Source organism: Ovis canadensis, chromosome 2 (genome assembly GCF_042477335.2).
Source record: "Ovis canadensis isolate MfBH-ARS-UI-01 breed Bighorn chromosome 2, ARS-UI_OviCan_v2, whole genome shotgun sequence".
NCBI classification, from domain to species: domain Eukaryota; kingdom Metazoa; phylum Chordata; class Mammalia; order Artiodactyla; family Bovidae; genus Ovis; species Ovis canadensis.
In genome coordinates, this window is record NC_091246.1 from 75,603,347 (window position 1) to 75,623,116 (window position 19,770).

Genomic DNA, 19,770 nt, shown 5'->3' on the forward strand with positions numbered 1-19,770 from the left:
TTAAGGAGACCCTTTTCCAGTTTCTTACAGACAGACAGTCTCGTTTCTGCTCCAAGGAAAGATTGGAAATATGATTTCTGAAGAGCATAAAACAGAACGGTGGGCTAGAGGACAAGAGGCATTACTGAGAACAGAAACATGTTGGAAACAAGGGGATTAAGTAGAAGTGATAAACTGACTAAGACTCTGCCTTATTCCTTCACTTAGTTCTCAACATGCCGGAAATTCAACTTAAGTTCTACAGCCGGGAGAGTAAACTGTAACCCAGCAGAAGAGAGCTCAAGATTAAGACACAGGAGACTTCTCCCCAAATGGCCAAGACATTTAACCCAACAGGAAAGCCCAGAGTTGCCAATCCCTTCCCCTGTACACTCAGCTTTCAAACTGTTTTTTGTTTTCTGTGTGTGTATGCACACATGTGTGTGTGAGGCAACACCAGAGCGTGCCTATCTGGTTCACTGTAAGGACAAAATGTGGCCCACTGGAGGAGGGAATGGTAAACGACCCCAGGATACTTGCTGCTAGAACCACGTGCACTGTATCAATAGGTCAAAAGATATTACACTGAAAGATGAGTCCCCCAGGTTGGAGGGTGTCTAATATGCTACTGGGGAAGAGTGGAGGGCAACTACTAATAGCTCTAGAAATAATGAAGTGGCTGGGCCAAAGCAGAAATGACACTCAGTTGTGGATGTGTATGGTGATGAAAGTAAAATTCGGTGTTGTAAATAACAGTATTGCCTAGGAACCTGGAATGTTAGGTCCATGAATCAAAATAAATTGGACATGATCAAGCAAGAAATAGCAAGAGCAAACATAAAAATCTTAGAATCAGTGAACTAAAATGGATGGGAATGGGTGAATTCAGATAACCATTATATAATTAAAATGACCATTATATCTAGTACTGAGGGCAAAAACCCCATAGAAGAAATGAAGTAGCCCTCATAATCAACAAGAGTCCAAAATGCAGTACTTGGGTGCAACCTCAAAAATGACAGAATGATCTTGGTTCATTTCCAAGGCAAACCATTCAACACCATGTAATTCAAGTCTGTGCTCCAACCACTGATGCCAAAGAAGCTGAAGTTGAACGGTTCTATGAAGACCTACAAGACCTTCTAAAATTAACACCAAAAAAGACGTCCTTTTCATCATAGGGGATTGGAACGCAGAAGTAGGAAGTCAAGAGATACCTGGAGTAACAGGCAAGTTTGGCCTTGGAATACAAAATGAAGCAGGGTAAAGGCTAACAGAATGCTGCCAAGAGAATACACTAGTTGTAGCAAACACTGTTTATCAACAACACAAAAGACGATTTCACACGTGGACATCAGCAAATGGCCAATAGTGACATCAGATTGATTGCATTCTTTGTAGCCAAAGAAGGAGATGCTATATTCAATAAGCAAAAACAAGACCTGGAGCTAACTGTGGCTCAGATCATCAGCTTCTCATAGCAAAATTCAGGCTGAAACTAAAGAAAGTGAGAAAAACCACTAGGCCAGTCAGGTATGACTTAAATCCCCTGTGAATATACAGTGGTGGTGATAAATAGATTCAAGGGATTAGATCAATAAACAGACTGCCTGAAGAACTATGAACGGAGGTTCAATATTATATAGGAAGCAGCAAACAAAATCATCCAAAAGAAAAAAGCAAGAAGGCAAAGTGATTGTCTGAGGAGGCTTTACAAATAGCCGAGGAAAGAAAAGAAGCAAAAAGCAAGGGAGAAAAGGAAAGGTACACCCAACTAAATGCAGAGTTCCAGAGAATAGTGAGGAGAGACAAAAAGGCCTTCTTCAGTGAAGAGTGCAAAGGAATAGAGGAAAACAGGAGAAAGACTAGAGATCTCTTCAAGAAAATTGGATATATCAAAGGAGTATTTCATCCAAAGATGGGCACAATAATGGACAGAAATGGTAAAGCTCTAATAGCAGCCGAAGATATTAGGAACAGATGGAAAGACTACACAGAAGAGATGTACAAAAAAATGTCTTGATGACCACGATGCTGTGGTCAGTCACCCAGAGCCAGACATTCTGGACTGTGAAGTCAAGTGGGCCTTAGGCAGCACAGCTGTCAATAAGGCTAGTGGGAGTGATGGAATTCCAGCAGAGCTATTTAAAATTCTGTAAGATGATGCTATCAAAGTGCTGCACTCAATATGTCAGCAAATTTGGAAGACCTAGCAGTGGCCACAGGACTAGAAAAGATCAATCCTCATCCCAAGTCCTAAGAAGGGCAGTACTAAAGAATGTCCAAAACACCAGACAATTGCACCCATCTCCCATGCTAGTAAGGTTATGCTCAAAATCCTGCATGCTAATCTTCAGCATTACGTGAATTGAGAACTTTCAGACATTCAAGCTGGGTTTAGAAAAGCAGAGGAACCAGAGATCAAATTGTCAACATTTGCTGGATCATAGAGAAAGCAGGGGTATTCCAGAAAAACATCTTCCTCTGTTTTACTGACTACACTAAAGCCTTTTCCTGTGTGGATCATAACAAACTGTGGAAACTCTTAAAGAGATAGGAGTACCAGACCATCTTATCTGTCTCCTGAGAAACCTGTATGCAGGTCAAGAAGCAACAGTTAGAACTGGACATGGAACAACTGACAGGCTCAGGATTGAGAAAGGAGTACAACAAAGCTGTTTATTATCACCCTGTTTATTTAACTTCTAGGGAGTGTACATCATGTGAGATGCTGGGCTGATTGAATTGCAAGCTGAAATCAAGATTGCAAAGAGAAATATCAACAAACTCAGGTATGTGGATGATACCACTCTAATGGCAGAAAGCAAAGAGGAACTAAAGAGCCTCTTGATGAGGGTGAAGGAGGAGAGTGAAAAAGCCAGCTTAAAATTCAGTATTAGAAAAACTAAGATCACAGCATCTAGTCCCATCACTTCATGGCAAACAGAGAGGGAAAACGCGGAAGCAGTGACAGATTTCTTCTTCTTGGGCTCTAAAATCACTTCGAATAGTGACTGCAGCCATGAAATTAGATGATTGCTTCTTGGCAGGAAAGAGCAAATGCATCACTTTACTGACAAAGGTCCATATAGTCACGGTTATGATCTTTCCAGCAGTCATGTATGGATGTGAGAGCTGGACCAGTAAGAAGTCAGAGCATCGAAGAACTGATGCTTTCAAACTGTGGTGCTGGAGAAGACTCTTGAGAGTCCCTTGGTCAGCAAAGATATCAAACTAGTCTCAAAGGAAATCAGCCCTGAATCCTCACTGGAAGGACTGATGCTGAAACTCCAATACTTTTGCCATCTGATGTGAAGAGCCAACTCACTGGAAAAGACCCTGATGCTGGGAAAAACTGAAGGGAGAAGTAAAGAGGGCAACAGAGGATAAGATGGTTGGATGGCATCACTGATTCAATGGACATGAACTTGGGCAAACTCCAGGAGATGGTGAGGGACAGGGAAGCCTGGCGTGCTGCAGTCCACAGGGTTGCAAAGAGTCAGATATGACTTGGCGACTGAGCGACAAGAGAAAGTTAAAAACAAACCTCTCACTCCCCAATAAAAACTACCACTAATAGCCTCAGGAAAATAAGAACAAGATGCTACGAAAAGGAACATTCAAAGAACCTAAGAAAGTTCTCGAAAATTGGTATAAATTTAAGTAAATCTCTTAAAAAAAAAAAAAGAACAATATAAAGGAAAGAAAAAAAAAAAACACGAAAAGAAAGAACCAGTCCTGGAGTTTAAGCACTCACGCAATTGAAATTCCAGAAAGAGAAAACAGAGGTGAAGAAATCAATAGGAAAATAATTCTAGAAAATTGTCTATAACTTATAAACAGGAATTTTAAATTGTATGGGCAGACTGAGTACCCAACACTCAGGGAAAAAAAAAGACACATGAAAGTTATTTTAGAATTTCAGAATTGTGGGTACAAAAACTGACTTGAAGCTTCAATATTTTATACAGAGTCAACTAGTAGAATGATAGGAAACTTCTCAATAGCAATAACAGGATCTAAAGTACAAGAGAGTAAAAAAAAATTATTTCCAACCTTGAATATCAAACCAAACTACCAATTTAGTTTGATATAGAAAGATATTTTTCAGACTTACAAAAACTTAATTAATTTATCTCTGTTGTGCCCTTTGTAATAAAGTTACTGGAGAATGGGTTCTATAGAAATAACAGAGTTAACCCAAAAAGAGAAAGACAAGGTTTGTGAGTATTTTTTGTTGCTTCTTCAGTTTATTCTCCATCTATCCACAAGAGACTGACCACTGTGGACTACATGACCTGAGCTCTCTTGCCACTGATTTGCAACTGGACTTGAGCAATAGGGGCTCCCAGGTGACGCTAGCAGTAAAGAACCGGTCTGCCAATGCAGGAGACATAAGAGACGCGGATTTGACCCCTGGGTTGGGAAGAGTCCCTGCAGGAGGATATGATAACCCATCCCAGGTTTCTTGCCTAGAGAATCCCCATGGACAGAGTAGCAAGGACAGGCTTAGTCCACAGGATCACAAAGAGTTGGGTATGACTGAAGTGACTGGGCATGCACACACATACTTGACCAACAGAGGGCTTCCCTGGTGGCTCAGTTGATAAAGAATCCACCTGCAAGTCAGGAGGCCCAGGTTCAGTTCCTGGATTGGGAAGATCTCCTGGAGAATGGACAGCAACTCACTCTCATATTCTTGACTAGGAAGTCTCATGGACAGAGAAGCCTGGCAGGCCCCAGTCCATGGGCTCCTAAGAGCTGGACATGACTTAGTGACTAAATTACATTGACCAATACAGATGCTGGCAGAAGATCAGGATGAAGAAAGAGATGGTAATATTCATTTCCCATGTTTTCTCCCTGCTGGGCTTTAGCTGGACAGAGGCTATATTCTACCTAAGACTTTGACTTTCTGTGGTGACCTCCTCCCATGGCTCTAGCTCTTACAGGTCCAAATAACAGTTTCCTCCCTTTGCTACTATGGAGTCTTCTCCCACTGTGTAGCAGATCTAGAGATCAACCAGTCCAGACTTGAACAGGTCAAATGCTCTGGAGGAAAACAACCAAATTCTTAATGTACTTGTACGTGTTGAGGAAGACGTATATTGTCACCCTCCTTATTTAACTTATATGCAGAGTACATCATGCAAAATGCCAGACTGGATGAAGCACAAGCTGGAATCAAGATTGCCAGGAGAAATATCAATAACCTCAGATATGCAGATGACACCATCTGTGTGGCAGAAAGTAAAGAGGAAATAAAGAGCCTCTTGATGAAAGTGAAAAAGGAGAGTGAAAAAGCTGGTTTAAAACTCAATATTCAAAAAACTAAGATCATGGCATCCAGTCCCATCACTTCATGGCAAATAGATGGGGAACCAATGGAAAAAGTGACAGACTTTTTATTTTGGGGGGCTCCAAAATCACTGCAGATGGTGATGGCAGCCATAATTAAAAGGCACTTGCTCCTTGGAATAAAAGCCATGACCAACCTACACAGCATATTAAAAAGCAGAGACATTACTTTGCCAACAAAAGTCTGTATGGTCAAAGCTATGGTTTTTCCAGTAGTCATGTATGGATGTGAGAGTTGGACCAGAGGAGGCTAAGCACCAAAGAATTGATGCTTTCGCACTGCGGTATTGGAGAAGACTCTTGAGAGTCCCTTGGATTGCAAGGAGATCAAATCAGTCAATCCTAAAGGAAATCAATCCTGAATATTCATTGAAAGGACTCATGCTGAAGCTGAAGCCCCAATACTCTGGCCACTTGATGTGAAGAACTGACTCATTGGAAAATTCTCTGATGTTGGGAAAGACTGAAGGCAGGAGAAGAAGGGGACAGCAGAGGATGAGGTGGTTGGATGACATCATTGACTCAAAGGACATGAGTTTGAGCAAGCTCAGGGAGCTGGTGATGGACAGGGAAGCCTGGCATGCTGTAGCCCTTGGGGTCACAAAGAGTTGAACATGACTGAGTGACTGAACAAGGTATTGAGGGAAGAGATACACAGCTTGGGAGCAGATCTGAATTAGTGTCAAGACCATAAATAGCAAGAAGATGGAAAAACAAACAGTACAAATATTAAATCCAGGAAAAAAAAACCCAAAAAGTTGTGCCAAGGAGGAAAAGTAATTGTAATACGCTAAACAGTTCAGCTGTAATACTTATATAATCATAATAATTTAACTAAAATCAGTCTAACCAAAATTACCATATGACTTACTGGGAATAGAGGTAGATAAGAAATGGTGTGTGGAGGTTGGTGAGAGCTGGTGATAGTGGTGGTAGCAAATGAGATTTACATCCTCATCTTCCTCAGTGGGAAGTCAGTAAATAATATGCAAAACGTAAAAACCAAAGAAACCACAGAATTATAAATAGCAGAAATAATTGATAAGCAGATTATTTAAAGTTATGCCAAAAGAATCAACTAAAAGAGGTAAAAAGTGTTATCCCTGGGAGAAGGGAATAGTGAAGTGGAGAATTATTCACTGTGTTTTGCTTTAAAAAAAAAAAATTAGTTTTGGCTGTGCTTGGTCTTTGTTGCTGTGCTCGGGCTTGTCATTGCTGTGGCTTCTCTTGTGGAGCATGGGCTCTAGGGTGCTTGAGCTTTGTAATTCCAATTCCCAGACTCCAGAGCACAGGCTCTGTTGTGGCGCACAGTTGCTCCATCACATGTAGGATCTTCCCAGACCAGGGATCCAACCCATGTCTCCTATGTTAGCAGGCAGATTCTTTACCACTGAGCAACCAGGGGAGCCCCTGGATTTAGCTTTTTAACAAGACATAGAGAACTATTGTCTCAATTATGATCATGTGGACTTGTGATAAAAAACTGATTTTTCTTTTAAAAGGGGGGAAAGTAAATTTCTAATTCTCTCTTTGCATTCCCATCTCAAATACTATAATAAAACTCCCTAAATCCTCATGCTGCCTTTCAGAAGAACAGAACTCAAGACAAAAAAAATCTAGGAGGCAGGAGGTAGAGGACAGGAAGACTTTATTTTGGGGTGGCTGAAGACCCTCCAGTGACAGAGTGGGGGAGCAGATAGAATCTGCACCCAAGGAAGCTCAAAGTAGAAATAATCAAAGACCCAAACAAAACAGGCTGAACTGTTCTAGACATCAAGAGGTAACCCCATAGGAAGGAGCCCTGGATTGTACAGAGTCAGGTTCCTTTAGTTCGGCCTCAAACCTGCTGCCAAGCTCTTGGCAACTAAAAACCCAAACTGGGACAAGAACTGTTACATAGTCCTTATGATCAGAGAGAATTATGGAAAGTTCCTCAGGGGAGGCAGAAGAGCTTTTCTTAGCAGTAAAATCTCAAAGAAATATCTCATGTGGGGCTTTTAGAGGAGACACTCAGTGATGTAGGTGACAGACAAGACGCTGGGAAGTATAGGGAAGAGTTGCCTGGGGCTTCCTTTGACTAAAGCCTGAGGCAGAGAGCTCTGCAGGGGTTAAGTAGCCTGGACGTGGAGTTTGATCAGAGAGGTGCCCAAGGATAGCTATGGGGTTGACTAATATCAAAGACAGAAGAATATGTTTTTTAAAATCTGAGAAACATGGAGACTGGTGAGAACAGCAAATGAAGCAGATTTTGGGAGCAGCTTTAAAGCTAGAAAAGTAAAGCAAGAAAGTGAGAGGAGCATCCTGTGGGTTTTAGGACAACCAGGCTGAGGAATTGATCTATAGTTTAGAAAGAGCTCTGCTTCCCCAAGGACTAGAGAAAGACAAGCAAAGCCCCAGGTAACCAGGAACTAGTCACTGAAGGCTTGAGCCTGCTGTCTTGGGAATAAAGCACAAGGCTCAGGGTAGCTTAATTGTGTCCTGCGTGCCTTCTCAGTGTATTATTATACCCAGAGTTTCTAAGCTTGGCAGAAAAGTTGTCATGCCTTTGATATGCTTGCATTTTAAAGGAAGATTTGAGAAAACAGAGAGCCTTAATCTTACAGTTGCTGTGGAAGCTAAGAGGAGGCCAAGTTTTATCCTAGTTTGGAGATCAGAGAGGCTTTTGGATTTAAGGCTTCAATGAGGTGAAGGATGTCAACACTGGTGGTGGCACAGATAGTCAAGGATTTGGGGACAGGAAAGGTTACAGTGGGAGCATGGTCAGGTATGGCCAGAGCATCAGCTGTTTGAAGGAAGTTGAGAGATAAGAATAGAAACCAAAGGCATGCTTTGGAGGGTCTTGAATGCCAGACCAGAGAGCAGCAGGTATCTGGTGGCTGGGCCAGCCTTCAGGGACCAGGGTAAGGCTGTAAATTCAAAAGTAGGGTGGTAGTGGTGGTATATGTGTGTTAAGAATGAGACTTCTCTCTCCTCCTTTCCATTGCCTAAATACCAAGTCTAATGTCTTGAGTAGCCCTACCACAATCTCCTTAACAGCTGTTAACACTGCTGGAACTCATGCTATGAGTCCAGGCACTGTACTGGGTGCTTTACATTTCTTATCTTTTGTCAATGAAATGGGTATTGTTTTCTTAAAATTTTATAGGAAATGAAGGCTAATAAAATTTGGGCATTTTGCTCAAGGTCACAGAGCTATAATGATGAAACTAGGTTCAAAACCCAGCCCCTTGCTTTCCGTTCATTATTAACACTTTAATGGCTTCCTTAGAGCTAGAACCAACTATTTTTTTATTTTTATTTTTTTAGTATTCTCACTGAAGCTAAAGATCAGTTCAGAGAAAGTCCTCAAAATATTCCTCTTGGGCCTCTGACTGCCACAGTAGGATGCTAGGAAGACTGGCTTGGCTCAGGTAAGAGGGACTACTTCCCTGGAGACAGGATGGGGCTCAGTTGTGAGGAGTCTCCCCATCTGCCACTCATGTCTCCCCATCTGTTTCTCTGCCCCTTCCCAGGCCCAGGAAGCTCAACAAGGACCCTCTGAAGTCTTTCTTCTGGGGTCAGGGCTTAGAAAGGCAGGTGAGTGACTGCCTGCTTCCTGGTGGGAGTGTGGGAAGGAGCCCAGTTCTGTTCTTGGCTTCTAGACCTCTAGTTACAGCAGAGACTAGGCCATTATAGTGCACTTTAACTTCCCTGGTGGCTCAGATGGTAAAGAATCTGCCTCCAATGAAGGAGATCTGGGTTCAGTCCCTGGATTGGGAAGATCCCCTGGAGAAGGGAATGGCAACCCACTCCAGTATCCTTACCTGGACAATTCCTTGGACAGAGCAGTCTGGTGGGCTACAGTCCATAGAGTTGCAAAGAGTTGGACATGACTGAAGGTGGTTAACACTTTCACTTTCATAGTTGATTTGCAATAATTTATTAGCTTTGTATATGGAGCATAGGGATTCAAAATTTTTGAGGTTATTCTCTACCTAAAGTTACTATTAAATATTGGCTATATTATCTATACTGTACAATATATCCTTATATCCTACATATTATTTTTATATAGTAGTTTGTTTTTTAACTCTTGAGGGCAGTGAGAGAACTGTGACCTCCATGGTGCTAAGTTGACGCGGCTGAGATTTTTGGCACAGTCAAAGGTGTCTATCAGCAGAGGCATGAGTGCTGGAATGTTCTGCTTTTAGTTCCTGAGTTAGGATGGGGGTGGGAGTCAGTGGTGCAGAGTTCTCAGGATAATTCCTACTCCTTTGTAGGAAGCCTGGCCACTGGGCTAGCCTGAAGTCACAGAGTAGGCAATTACACAGGTTTTCTCCCTACCTTTTATTATGGTGTCTAAAATTTCATTATTAGAAGTCTATATACTTTTTACCTTTTGAATGTCCTATTAAAATGCAGCTCCCCATGGCAAAGACTATATATATGTTAAATACCTATTAACTGACTTCTCAGCTAGGAATATCTGAGAGAAATAATTATGGGAAACTAGAATAACAGCTTTAAGGGGAAAGGATGGAGGTGGGCTTGAAGAATCAGGTTACTAACAGCAACAGAGGTGGAAACATATTGAATGAAGAGTTTCAAGGCACTTAGTGACAGCTATACATAACCATGTCAGTGAGGACAGGTTCTAGAGTTTAAACAGAACAAAATGCATTCATCAAAACAGTTTTTTTTTTTTAAGCCAGGGATAGCTAGGGAATCATTTACCCATCCATCCACCCATACTTCAAGCCTTTAACAAGGGCTTACTTTATGCCAGTATTGGGCCTGTTGCTTAAAGAGCTACTTAGATGATTTAGACATGATCTCTTTCCTCTAGGAGTTTCAAGTCTGATAGCAGAAGAGATATATGTAAAAATGATCTCTAAACAAGATAGTGTTAAGGCTCACAAAACAGAGACAGCTAAAGCACTCCAGGAATTGTGAGGTGGGCAAGCCCAGCCACACTTGGCAAAACTTCCTACAGGAAGTGGCATCTGAGCCACACCTTGAAGAGTGGGTGGGATCCTAGAATGTGGAGGTCAGTGAAGGACATCCAGACATAGGAAGGACATGAAGAAAGAAAAGGAGACAGGAAATGTCAGGGCATACTGGGGGGCTGGGAAGTGCCTATGTGACTTCACAGAGCTTTTGAAAGGAAGATCAGAGATAAAGCTGGAAGGACCTTAGCCTTGACTCTAAGGGACATGGAAGTTTGGTTCAGGATGGACTGTGTCCCCAGGAAGGGGCTGTGTTGCTGTTAGGCCTGGGGAAGGTTGAGAAGGGCTAGTGATGGTGGCAGGAATTTGTGAGATAGAGAGTACAATGAAAGGGAGAGAGGAAGGGTACTTAGAGTTATACAGACCCCAGTGGAATTCCCTGCTTGTATTTTTGCTTTGCTGAGAAATTTGGAGCAAGCTATTTAGTCTGCTGTATCTTCACTTTTCCCATCTCTAAATCTTTTTCTTAAAAAGAAAATGTTTAACATAACTAGCCCTAAAACATTTCCAGAACTTCTCAGGCTGAAGGCTATGGCTCTGTGTATGTGTGTGCACATGTGTAAGTCGTTCAATCATGTCTGATTCTTTGTGACCCCATGGAGTGTAGCTTGCCAGGCTCCTCTGTCGATGGGGTTCTTCAGGCAAGAATACTGGAGGAGGTGCTATTCCCATTTCCAGGTTATCTTCTTGACCCAGGGGTTGAATCCAGGTCTCCTGCATTGCAGGCAGATTCTTTTATCATCTGAACCACTGCTCTGTGGCACTCTTCAAATTTAGCACTGTGAGTCCCAGAGGGGGCAGAAGCAGTGTCAGTTCCAACTCTGCTGGGCCCTGTCTGCCAGACAATGGGCACATCTCTCTGGGTGGTGGAAGTGACATGATTAGCAGGGGACAGTCATTTTTTCCCACTCATGCTTTAGATCTTGAATATATAGCAAAGTTCTGGTCTTAGAGTAGGGATTGAGCCTGGGCAGAGCTCAGTTGGTAAAGATTCCACCTGCACAAATAGATGGAAAAATATACCCAAGTTCATGGATTGGGAGAATCAATATAGTGAAAATGAGTATATTACACAAAGCAATCTATAGATTCAATGCAATCCCTATCAAGCCATCAATGGTATTTTTCACAGAACTAGAACAAATAATTTCACAATTTGTATAGAAATACAAAAAACCTCAAATAGCCAAAGCAATCTTGAGAAAGAAGAATGGAACTGGAGGAATCAACCTGCCTGAATTCAGGTTTTACTACAAAGCCACAGTCATCAAAACAGTATGGTACTGGCACAAAGACAGAAATATAGATCAATTGAACAAAATAGAAAGCCCAGAGATAAATCCATGTACCTATGGAGAAGGAAATGGCAACCCACTCCAGTGTTCTTGCCTGGAGAATCCCAGGGACGGTGGAGCCTGGTAGGCTACTGTCTATGGGGTCACACAGAGTTGGACATGACTGAAGTGACTTAGCAGCAGTAGCAGCAGCATGGACACCTTATCTTCGACAAAAGAGGCAAGAATATACAATGGAGATAAGATAGTCTCTTTAACAAGTGGTGCTGGGAAAACTGGTCAACCACTTGTAAAAGAATGAAACTAGAACACTTTCTAACACCATACACAAAAATAAACTCAAAATGGATTAAAGATCTAAACGTAAGACCAGAAACTATAAAACTCCTAGAGGCAAACACAGGTAAAACATTCTCCGACATAAATCACAGCAGGATCCTCTATGACCCACCTCCCAGAATATTGGAAATAAAAGCAAAAATAAACAAATGGGACCTAATTAAACTTAAAAGCTTTTGCACAACAAAGGAAACTATAAACAAGGTGAAAAGACAGCCTTCTGAATGGGCGAAAATAATAGCAAATGAAGCAACTGACAAACAACTAATCTCAAAAATATACAAGCAACTCCTGTAGCTCAGTTCCAGAAAAACAAACGACCCAATCAAAAAATGGGCCAAAGAGCTAAACAGACATTTCTCCAAAGAAGACATACGGATGGCTAACAAACACATGAAAAGATGCTCAACATCACTCATTATCAGAGAAATGCAAATCAAAACCACAATGAGGTACCATTTCATGCCAGTCAGAATGGCTGCTATCCAAAAGTCTACAAGCAATAAATGCTGGAGAGAGTGTGGAGAAAAGGGAACCCTCTTACACTACTGGTGGGAATGCAAACTAGTACAGCCACTATGGAGAACAGTGTGGAGATTTCTTAAAAAACTGGAAATTGAACTGCCTTATGACCCAGCAATCCCACTGCTGGACATAAACACGGAGGAAACCAGAATTGAAAGAGACACGTGTACCCCAATGTTCATCGCAGCACTGTTTATAATGGCCAGGACATGGAAGTAACCTAGATGTCCATCAGCAGATGAATGGATAAGAGAGCTGTGGTACATATACACAATGGAATATTACTCAGCCATTATAAAGAATACATTTGAATCAGTTCTAATGAGGTAAATGAAACTGGAGCCTATTATACAGAGTGGAGTAAGCCAGAAAGAAAAACACCAATACAGTATACTAACACATATATATGGAATTTAGAAAGACAGTAATGATAAACCTATATGTGAGACAGAAAAAGAGACACAGATGTATAGAACAGTCTTTTGGACTCTGTGGAAGAAGGTGAGGGTGGGTGATCTGAGAGAATAGCACTGAAACATGTATATTATCATATGTGAAACAGATCACCAGTCCAGGTTTGATGCATGAGACAGGTGCTCAGGGCTGGTGCACTGGGATGACCCAGAGGGATGGGATGGGGAGGGAGGTGGTAGGGGGGTTCCGGATGGGGAACACAGGTAAACCCATGGCTGATTCATATCAATGTATGGCAAAAACCACTACAATACTGTAAAGTAATTAGCCTCCAGCTAAAATAAATAAATAAATAAAAAGAATCACCTGCAATGCAGGAGACCCTGGTTCAATTCCCGGTTCAGGAAGATTCCCCTGGAGAAGGGATAGGCTACCCCCTCTGGTATTCTTGGGCTTCCTTTGTGGCTCAGGTGGTGAAGAACCCGCCTGCAAAGCAGGAGGCCTGGGTTCGATCCCTGGGTTGGGAAGAGCCCTTGGAGAAGGGAAAGGCTACCCACTCTAGTATTCTGGCCCGAAGAATTTCATGGACTGTAGAGTCCATGAGGTCACAAAGAGTTGGACACACCTGAGCGACTTTCACTTTGAACCTGGTCAGGGGAAGGCTCGGGATGAAGCATGCAGTCAGAGTACCAGAGGTTAGGGGCCTTGTTCATCTTTGTTTCTAACTGACAAATTGGAAAAAACCCTAAACGTCCAAGAAGAAGAAATTAATAAAGTAAATTATGGAAGAGGTAGGCTCTGAAATATTGAGACCATGGTATTGATCTATGTTTATTTATGAAGTAATATCATTTTAATAGAGTCAATTAAGATTTTAATACAGCATGTCCCAGATGGCACTAGTGGTAAAGAACCCACCTGCCAGTGCAGGAGACAAAAAGAGACACGGGTTCGATCCTTGGGTTCAGAAGATCCCCTGAACAATCCACTTCAGTATCCTTGCCTGGAGAATCCCATGAACAGAGGAACCTGTGGGCTACAGTCCATAGGATCACAAAGAGTCAGACACGACTAGAAGTGATTTAACATGCACACAGGTACAGTATAAGCTCATTACCGATATCTGTATGTTATTTTCTATTACAATTAATCTAAAGAAGGAAATGGCAACCTACTCCAGTATTCATGCCTGAAAACCTCATGTACAGAAGAACCTAGTGGGCTACTGTCTATGGGGTCACAAAGAGTCGAACATAACTTAGGAACTAAAACAACAACGAAATTGCAGTTAATACAGGTTTATTATCTTAGAAAAGATGCATTGCTCTACTTGTGTAAAGAATCCTGTTCATTCTACCTCCTCTAGGGCATGGGTCCAGTCATTCTGTCCTCTTTCACCATTATCCTTTCCCCTTTTCCTCTGGATAATTACCATCACCTTAAAGATGTTCCATACTCTGACTTAGCCAGAAAACTAAAAAGAATATAAAAAATTTCTTCTCCATTTCCTACCAGTTAGCATGTCGTGTCTCTACTTCCCTTCATAACAAAACTTTTTGAAACATTTATATTTGCCTCTGTGTCCCTTCTACTGCTTTCTTAAATTTCTGACCATGTTTTTGAGCCTACTCTTGTGAAGTCATCAATGCCAAATCTGGCTGTACTTCATCAATCAAATGCTGAGTTTCCTCTCCTCATATTTAACCTTTCAGCAGCCTTGTTCCAGCTGATCACCACTGTTAACAACACTTCCCTTATTTGGCTTCTGGAACAACAATCTCTCCTGGTTTTCCCCTCACCTCTCTGGTGTTTCTTTCTTGGATGAATTTTCAGATTCCCCTAATTTTACTCACTTTTTGTTGTACTTTTATATTGTGTTTTGCTCCAGGGTTTAGTCCCAGAAAATTTTCTCTTTTATATACTTTCTATAAGTGATTTCATCCAGGTCTATGGTTTAAATATCAACTATATATAGTGAATTTCAAAATGATAATTCCAGTCTCAACACAGCACTGCTTGCATGCTTAAGAGGCATCTGAAGAAATCAGCTGGGGCTGGACCAGATGGTGGAATAGAAGGACGTGTGCTTATCTTCTCCTGCCAGAGCACCAAATTTGAAACTAGCTGTTGAACAACTGTCAACAGGAAGACACTGGAACTAGCCAAAAAAAGATACTCCACATCCAAGGACAAAGCAGAAGCCACAACGAAACAATAGGAAGGGTACTATTATGATAAAATCAAATTCTATACCTGCCAGGTGGGCAACTCACAAACTGGAGAACAATAATATCAAAGAAGTTCTTGCACTGTCGTGAAGGTTCTAGGCCCCACATCAGGCTCCTCAGCCTGGGGATCCAGCCAAGGACTGGGAATCCCCAGAGAATCTGACTTGGAAGGCCAGCAGGATTTGATTACAGAGCTTCCATAGGACTGGGGAAAACAGACTCTTGGAGGGTACAAATAAAATTTTATGCATGCCAGGACTCAGGGGAAAGGAACAGTGACACCACAGGAGACTGAGGCAGACCTACCTGTGAATGTTTGGGGGTCTCCTGCAGAGGCATGGGTTAGCAGTGGCCTGCCATGGGGACAGGGGCACTGCCAGCAGAGCTCATGGGAGATGCATCTCTTAGAGTTCACCAATAGCCCTACTGTAGAAGCCTATAGATTCCAGGACTGGGTCATCTCAGGCTAAACAACTAACAGGGAGGGAGCACAGCCCCACCTGTCAGCAGATAATTGGACTGAAGTTTTATTAAGAACTTTATTCGGAAGACCCGGGTTTGATCCCTGGGTCGGAAAGATCCCCTGGAGAAGGAAATGGCAACCCACTCCAGTACTCTTTCTTGGAGAATCCCATGGAGGGAGGAGCCTGGTGGGCTACAGTCCACGGGGTCGCAAAGAGTTGGACACGACTGAGCGACTTCACTTTCACAGCCCTGACAGAATGATCTCTGTTCCTTTCCAAGGGAAACCATTCAATATCACAGTAATCCAAGCCTATGCCCCAACCAGTAACGCTGAAGAAGCTGAAGTTGAACGGTTCTATGAAGACCTACAAGATCTTTTAGAACTAACACCCCAAAAACATGTCCTTTTCATTATAGGGGACTGGAATGCAAAAGTAGGAAGTCAAGAAACACCTGGAGAAACAGGCAAATTTGGCCTTGGAGTATGGAATGAAGCAGGGCAAAGGCTAATAGAGTTTGCCAAGACAACGCACTGGTCATAGCAAACACCCTCTTCCAACAACACAAGAGAAGACCCTACACATGGACATCACCAGATGGTCAACACCGAAATCAGATTGATTATATTCTTTGCAGCCAAAGATGGAGAAGCTCTATACAGTGAGCAAAAATAAGACCAGGAGCTGACTGTGGCTCAGATTATGAACTCCTTATTACCAAATTGAGACTCAAATTGAAGAAAGTAGGGAAAACCACTAGACCATTCAGGTATGACCTAAATCAAATCCCTTATGATTATGCAGTGGAAGTGACAAATAGATTCAAGGGACTGATAGATAGAGTACCTGATGAACTATGGACAGAGGTTTGTGACATTGTACAGGAGACAGGGATCAAGACCATCCCCATGGAAAAGAAATGCAAAAAAGCAAAATGGCTATCTGAGGAGGCCTTACAAATAGCTGTGAAAAGAAGAGAAGTGAAAAGAAAAGGAGAAAAGAAAAGATATGCCCATTTAAATGCAGAGTTCCAAAGAATAGCAAGGAGAGATAAGAAAGCCTTCCTCAGCGATCCATGCAAAGAAATAGAGGAAAACAACAGAATGAGAAAGACTAGAGATCTCTTCAAGAAAATTAGAGATACCAAGGGAACATTTCATGCAAAGATGGGCTCGATAAAGGACAGAAATGGTAGGGACCTAACAGAAGCAGAAGATATTAAGAAGAGGTGGCAAGAATACACAGAAGAACTGTACAAAAAAGATTTTCATGACCAAGATAATCATCAATGGTGTGATCACTCACCTAGGGCCAGACATCTTGGAATGAGAAGTCAAGTGGGCCTTAGAAAGCATCACTATGAACAAAGCTAGTGGAGGTGATGGAATTCCAGTTGAGCTATTTCAAATCCTGAAAGATGATGCTGTGAAAGTGTTGCCCTGAATATGCCAGCAAATTGGGAAAACTCAGCAGTGGCCACAGGACTGGAAAAGGTCAGTTTTCATTCCAATCCCAAAGAAAGGCAATGCCAAAGAATGCTCAAACTACTGCACAATTGCACTCATCTCACATGCTAGTAAAGTGATGCTCAAAATTCTCCAAGCCAGGCTTCAGCAATACATGAACCGTGAAATTCCAAATGTTCAAGCTGGTTTTAGAAAAAGCAGAGGAATCAGAGATCAAATTGCCAACGTCCACTGGATCATGGAAAAAGCAAGAGAGTTCCAGAAAAACATCTCTATCTGCGTTATTGCTTATTGACTTTAAGGCCAAAGCCTTTGACTGTGTAGAACACAATGCTGCTGCTGCTGCCGCTAAGTCACTTCAGTCGTGTCTGACTCTGTGTGACCCCATAGATGGCAGCCCACCAGGCTCCCCCATCCCTGGGATTCTCCAAGCAAGAACACTGGAGTGGGTTGCCATTTCCTTCTCCAATGCATGAAAGTAAAAGGTGAAAGTGAAGTCGCTTAGTCATGTCTCTTAGTGACCCCATGGAGCTACCAGGCTCCTCTGTCCATGGGATTTTCCAGGCAAGAGTACTGGAGTGGGGTGCCATTGCCTTCTCTGTGGATCACAATAAACTGTGGAGAATTCTGAAAGAGATGGGAATACCATACCACCTGACCTGCCTCTTGAGAAACCTGTATGCAGGTCAGGAAGCAACAGTTAGAACTGGACCTGAAACAACAGACTGGTTCCAAATAGGAAAAGGAGTATGTCAAGGCTGTATATTGTCACCCAGCTTATTTAAATTATATGCAGAGTACATCATGAGAAATGCTGGGCTGGAGGAAGCACAAGCTGGAATCAAGATTTCCAGGAGAAATATCAATAACCTCAGATACGCAGATGATACCACCCTTAGGCAGAAAGTGAAGAGGAACTAAAAAGCCCCTTGAAAGTGAAAGAGGAGAGTGACAACATTGGCTTAAAGCTCAACATTCAGAAAACTAAGATCATGGCATCTGGTCCCATCACTTAATGGGAAATAGATGGGGAAACAGTGGAAACAGTGTCTGACTTTATTTGGGGGGGCTCCAAAATTACTGCAGATGGTGATTACAGTCATGAAATTAAAAGACCCTTACTCCTTGGAAGGAAAGTTATGACCAACGTGCTGCTGCTGCTGCTAAGTCGCTTCAGTCATGTCCGATCTGTGCGATCTGAGAGATGGCAGCCCACCAGGCTCCCCCGTCCGTGGGATTCTCCAGGCAAGAACACTGGAGTGGGTTGCCATTTCCTTCTCCAATGCATGAAAGTGAAAAGTGAAAGTGAAGTCACTCAGTCATGTCTGACTCCTAGTGACCCCATGGACTGCAGCCTACAAGGCTCCTCCGTCCATGGGATTTTCCAGGCAAGAAAATCCAGGAGTGGGTTGCCATTGCCTTCTCCATGACCAACCTAGATAGCATATTAAAAAGCAGAGACATTACTTTGCCAACAAAGATTCGTCTAGTCAAGGCTATGGTTTTTCCTGTGGTCATGTATGGATGTGAGAGTTGGACTGTGAAGAAAGCTGAGCACTGAAGAACTGATGCTTTTGAACTGTGGTGTTGGAGAAGACTCTTGAGATTCTCTTGGACTGCAAGGAGGTCCAACCAGTCCATCCTAAAGAAGATCAGTCCTGGGTGTTCATTGGAAGGACTGATGCTAAAGCTGAAACTGCAATAGTTTGGCCACCTCATGTGAAGAGTTGACTCATTGGAAAAGACCCTGATGCTGGGAGGGATTGGGGGCAGGAGGAGAAGGGGACGACAGAGGATGAGATGGCTGGATAGCATCACTGACTCAATGGACTTGAGTTTGAGTAAACTCCAGGAGTTGGTGATGGACAGGGAGGCCTGGCGTGCTGCAATTAATGGGGTCACAAAGAATCGGACAGGACTGAGTGATGGAACTGAATTGCTCACCAGAATAAGACCCAGTTTTCCCCACAGCCAGTCCCTCCCATCTAGATGCTTTCACGAGCCTTTTATGCTTATCCATCAGAAGGCAGACAAAAGAAATAAGAACTACAATCTTATCAGCCTACAGAACTAATACCACAATCACAGAAAACTTCCAAAAATGAAAAGAAATAGGATTATGTTCCAGATGAAGGAATAAGATAAATCTCCAGGAAAACAATTAAATGAAGTAGAGATAGGCAGCCAACCAGAAAAAGAATTTAAAATAATGATAGTGAATATGATTCAGGATCTCTAAAAAAGAATGGAGGCAAAGATTTGAGAAGATGCAACAAATGGTAGCTAAAGACCTAGAAGAAGTAAAGAACAAACAGAGATGAACAATACATAGGAGGAGTCAATAGCATAATAACTGAGGCAGAAGAATGGATAAGTGACCCAGAAGACAGAATGCTGGAAATCAATGCTGCAAAGCAGAATATTTAAAAAAGGATGAAAAGAAATGAAGACAGCCTAACAGACCTCTGATACAACATTGAAAAAGTGAAAGTGAAAGTGAAGTCACTCAGTCGTGTCTGACTCTGTGATCCCATGGACTTTAGCCTACCAGGCTTCTCAGTCCATGGGATTTTCCAGGCAAGAGTACTGGAGTGGGTTGCCATTTCCTTCTCCAGGGGATCTTCCCAACCCAGGGATCAAACCCTGGTCTCCCTCATTGTAGGCAGACGCTTTTACCTTCTGAGCCACCAGGGAAGCCCCAATACAAAATTAAATAC

General features: G+C 42.4%; 1 pseudogene; it reads left to right on the forward strand.

The window, feature by feature from the left end:
• Positions 1-215: 215 nt before the first annotated feature.
• LOC138432367 (cyclic AMP-dependent transcription factor ATF-6 alpha-like) overlaps positions 216-19,770 on the forward strand; it is a 39,339-nt pseudogene continuing 19,784 nt past the window's right edge.